Source organism: Mytilus galloprovincialis, chromosome 5 (assembly GCF_965363235.1).
Source record: "Mytilus galloprovincialis chromosome 5, xbMytGall1.hap1.1, whole genome shotgun sequence".
Classification (NCBI taxonomy): Eukaryota; Metazoa; Mollusca; class Bivalvia; order Mytilida; family Mytilidae; genus Mytilus; species Mytilus galloprovincialis.
In genome coordinates, this window is record NC_134842.1 from 31,687,219 (window position 1) to 31,692,882 (window position 5,664).

A 5,664-nucleotide genomic window follows, 5' to 3' on the forward strand; every position below is an offset into this window, starting at 1 on the left:
ATTTATTGCACTGGCAAGAAATCTTTAATTGAATATATTATATTCAATTTATATATAACCAATTTCAAGTTCTTTGACTACATTTTTTCAGAACCTATGATTCGTGCCAAATATTCAATTACAATCCAAATTCAGACCTGTATAAAGCTTAAATATTGTGTCCATTTCTGTTCCAACTGTTTAGGGTTGGACCTCTGCGGGCGTATCTAGAGTGTTTATTTTTATACACTCAAATGTGTTTTTCATGAACACATTAAACAAATTTAGACAATTTCAACGACTCAAAGCTTGGATAAAAAGATAATATGATTTCACATCCCCTATCGCATTCACGATGTCCTCAATCAGAATCGATCCCCTCAAGCATAAATAATGAAAATTTGTAGTTTTAAATTTTTTTAAGATGTGTATCAACTTCGGACAGCGTACATGTCACCCAAAACACCATTTATACCCATTGACAGAAAAAAAAAATCAAATTGAAACGTGTATGTCTGTTAATATAACCATTTCAAAATTTAAAAGTCACTTTTTTCGCCAATTTTTCGTGGGACAACTAATTTTGTAGAAGTTTAGCTTCATTTCATGCACAATAGTAAATGATACATGTATCTATTTGTTAAAGTATTCACCACATCATAGCATTCTCCGATTTTCAATGTTTTGATCAGTTGAATTAGAAAATTGCGATTGAGAAATGCACATACCTTTTGAAGCGGTGACAATTGCTCCACTCAAGCACAACCGGAAAATCCTCTCACGGTTTTTTGTTGCAGAACCAATTGTTCTGCATGTGTAGATTACCAGCCGTGATTAAGATTCAATATATTTTGAAGAACTTAAGGACCTGGGGCCAGGGGTGGTGTTCTCGAAGCTATCTTAGGGCTAGGACGTGTCCTAAGTCCATCTTATGACATGTATTTATCCTAAGTCGTGTTCTCGAAGCGCTCTTAATTCATGATATATCGCAGTTTTCGTCCTAATTTTAGGACACCTAATTAGGTGTCTTAGGATCATCCTATCTTTATCCTAACATAATAACGTTTGGATTTCGCTTTTTGTTCATTTTTTTACCTGAAGGTTAACATGAAAAGAAACGCATCATCGGTTTTGAACTTCGTTTTTACGATAACACGTCTACCAATTCAATTCTCATTTCAAAACAAATTGTTTTCCAGTTTAAATTACAATCCTTTTTGATATAATCTTAGTATTACATTTAAAATCATGGATTTATTTCTGAACATGTAGTTAAATTCGCAAACAATTTTATTTATTGGTTTCGTCATTAATAAATGTTTTATCAAAAAATTACTTTGACGATTTTAAATTTCGACTTAGGATATGTTTATGACGTCCTAACATAAGATACGTCTGAGATAGCTACGAGACACAACTTAAGAGTGTCCTAAATCGATCCTAAGTCCATCCTAAAATTGGTCTTAGCTATCATGACTTAGGACGAATCTTAGGATACTTTCGAGAACTACGGAAGCGTATTAGTACGGAAGCGTATTAGCGCCACACATTTTTTTTTTTTATTTTTCTTCCTATGTTATAACGCAAACATCTTTATTTCAATTATTCATTAAGTTTTGTATATATGTCCGTCTGTCATTCATTTCGGATGTGATTTACTAGTAGATAAAAAAAGAAACATACAAGGCCAAATCATTATAATAAATATGCATAGGAATAATGGAATAATTGAAGTGCAATTATACATAAATTAAGACTGATTTGTGCATCAGAAAAGTATATAATTTAACAAGAAAATAGATATAGTATATAGTCATATTAAAATTGAAAGATCAAAAATAATGTCATACAATTGTGAAACCTCCAAGTCAAATAGACAAAATAATCTTTTTGCTTTAAAATGAATTATTAATAAGGAAACATTTTTTTTTAAATCTCAGAATATGATCAAGATTCTTTGATAGAAAGTCATTGAATTTTCATTTCAATATAATGAAGTATTTTTAAGATGCTTGGGTAGCAATTTGAATAGAGAGAACATAATTTTATTAATAAAACATCTTCATTCTATACATTTATTGCCAAAGGGTAGCTTGTTTGAATGTAACCTACTTTACACAGTTCTCAAACGAGAGCTTACTTTGGAAGTATATTTATATTCGGCTATAGCTATATTAGCAGGGTTGATTTTTTTCTTAGGTATAACCTCAATTTACTCAATTTTCTTTGTAATATATATACTAGTAGTAACTTGGATATCGTTTTTGAGGACCTTTATAGTTTGTTGTTTAGTGTGAGCCAATGCTCCGTGTTGAAGACCGTAATTCGGCCTATGATGGTTTACTTTTACGAATAGTGACTTAGATGGAGAGTTTTCTTATTGGCACTCATACCACATCTTCTTATATTATTCTGCTCATTATTAGTCATTGATATGATCTAATTATTCAAGCAGTTTACTTTGCAATTACTACAAAGGTGATAAATTTTATTATACACAGCCTCCTCCATTAATAACTACTGTTTCCTTTGAATCTTAAATAAGAAATAAGATAAAACAAAGTTTGCGTTATAACGCAAAGGTTTGCGTTATATCGCAAATGTTTGCGTTATAACGCAAAGGTTTGCGTTGTAACGTAAATGTTTGCGTTTAACGCAAAGGTTTTCGTTGTAACGCAAAGGTTTGCGTTATAACGCAAAAGGTTTGCGTTATAACGCAAAGGTTTGCGTTGTAACGCAAAGGTTTGCGTTATATCGCAAAGGTTTGCGTTATAACGCAAAAGGTTTGCGTTAAACGCAAAGGTTTGCGTTATAACGCTAACCTTTGTGTTATATCGCAAAGGTTTGCGTTAAACGCAAAGGTTTGCGTTATATCGCAAAGGTTTGCGTTACAACGCAAACATAAGAAGAAAAATAAAAAAAAAAAATGTGTGGCGCTAATACGCTTCCGTAGAGAACACCACCCCTGGTTTTCGAAAGTATCTTATGACTAAGACATGTCTTATGATGGTCTTAGGACATGTCATAGTCGTAAGATATGTTTTCGAAAGTGTCCCAAGTTACGATTTGTCATAACTTATGTCGTAAACTTAAGACCCCTTGCGACATGACTTATGATGGTCTTATGATTGTCAACTAAAATTTTAATTACTTTTCATGTATAATTTCATGTTAATTGCAATAAAAAATATATGTTGTGTTTCTCAGTTAGCTAATCAGTAAAGATCTGATTGTTCTTAGTCACCTACGTAAATTAAAATTTGAATCTCCTGCCTGCGACATACAATATTGAATTCTTTTCTTACTCATGGTTTTGTATAATAAATATACATATTATTTCGTTCCTAGTATATTTAATAGTACTTTATTAGTGATGTGCACGGGCATTTCGTTAAGCGGGTACTCGATGTACCGAATCTTAAAGTATTCACAGTTAAATAACAATGCATGTATGGTAATACACGAAAGCGAAGTTCAAGATTTATTATATATTACAAACTAAATTTAAACAAGTTATCCACTCATATTTCAATTCCTTTTTGTATAAAATTTCATGTTCATTATAACGAAAAAAATAAAATATTCGTAAATATTAAGAATGGTAAATAATTAATATGTTCATACTTTTCATTTTCATTTTTATATTTATCACTTTTTAATAATTATTTTAAATAATAGAAAATAATGTTCACTTATGACAGTCATAAGAGCATCATAGCTATGACTCTCTTAAGACAACTTTGATTTACATCCTATGACATATCATATGATAGTCATAAGATGATCACAAAATATGTCCTAAGATATATCTTATGACATATCTTATACTTTCGAAAACCAGGCCCCTGCATGCTCCTGTCTGTGCTGTGGGTTGTTTTATTAAAATAATCATAGCTGTATATTATTATATTAACATAATATTAAAAGAAAAAGAAAAAAGGATAATAAAAGAGGGACGAAAGATATCAGATGCACAGTCAAACTCAAAAATCGAAAATAAACTGACAACGCTATGGCTGAAAATGAAAAAGACAAACAGACAAACAATAGTACACATGACACAACATAGAAAACTAAAGAATATGTAACACGAACCCCACCAAAAACTAGGGTTGATCTTAGGTGCTCCGGAAGGTTAAGCAGATCCTGATGACATTGTCAAATCGAGACAAAGTAGTAGGTCCAGTAAAAGACCCTTTTTGGCCCCAAAATATAGCAGTTTTTCAAAATTGTTAAAATTTAAACTTTTAATTATTTATTGGACAGAAGAATGCTTATGCTACAAAAATATGGGCTGTTTTTGACAATACCATGCACATATATCGACTAGTAGCACCATGGAGTCATGGTAAATTACTGAAATCTTCACAATTCTAGCATTTTAGTTAAATTTTAGACGGTTTCCGTGTAAAACGAAAGTGGCCGCATTCGTGTTCATCCTTAATATTGAAATGTAAGTTGTATTTGATGATAAAACATAACAAATATAAAGGTTGAGGATGAACACGGATGCGGATACTTTCATTTTTGACAAAAAACATCTGAAAAGTGACATTTTTCGTCATATTTGGTAGATTTTTTTTTAAATTTGAGCTTGAATCGGATCGTTTTTAATGACTAAATCAGTTAAAATCTTTCACATAAACTAATTGAATCAAATGAAATAGACACTTAAGTGTTTAAAAAGTGGTCAAAATCTTTCGTCTGATGAACCTGAAATATCGGACCTTTAAATAAATGTATACCAACCAATACTTGAAGCAAAATTGTGTACCTTGTATAATAAAACGCATAGGTATTCTTTGTGTTTAATAAATCATAGATGTTATTTGCAGCACATTTTTAGTTATATATCAATACGTTTGGATTTAGTTTTTAATTAGATGGTTTGAACATATTTTATTGCGAAATGCACAAAATGATCAGCCACAAGTATTACAGCTTACAAAAGTCTTCTACAGTTAATAAACAAACATAATAATACACATGCATTAACATTATTTTTTTTTAAATACAATCAAAATCAAATGTATGAAATAAAAAGAATATGAACATTTTAACTGCGTGATGCATTTGTCTAAGTAAATTTCAAAACAAAAGGAAATTTACAACAAAAAAATTTAAAAAAAGATCAACACAGAATAAATTACAGGATAGTAGAAAACAAATTAAAAATAAAATGTATTTTGTAGATATTTCCACTGAATATTTATTATTTTTCTTTTGGTGTACAATTGAATTGGCATATTTTAGTTCAAGTTTGTTTCTTTCATACATTTTTGCACACAGTGATGGGAGACGGAAGTTGAGACTTCGACTGATACAATGTTCATAAATTAGCAAAATGCGTCTGGTAAAAATTTACTGTTCCACATATCTTGCCCGTTGATAATTTGTTTTTCAAGAGAAATTTAACGTACATTTTGACAAAACTTATTTCCAATGATAATAAATGTTCTCCCACTTCTGAATATTTCATATACTTTGTACTTTGTTAATTCAGTCTAACGAAAATCCTCGTTCAGTATATAAAAAGGATTTATGATCATACATATTATGTGTGTTACAGTAACAAGAAAACAGAGGTTTTTACACGTAAAGAGGGTTCATCTGATTAATGTATATAAATTGTTGTTCGCTTTGTCAGTTTTACATTAATCTTACAATGTAATGGCCACTGGCTAA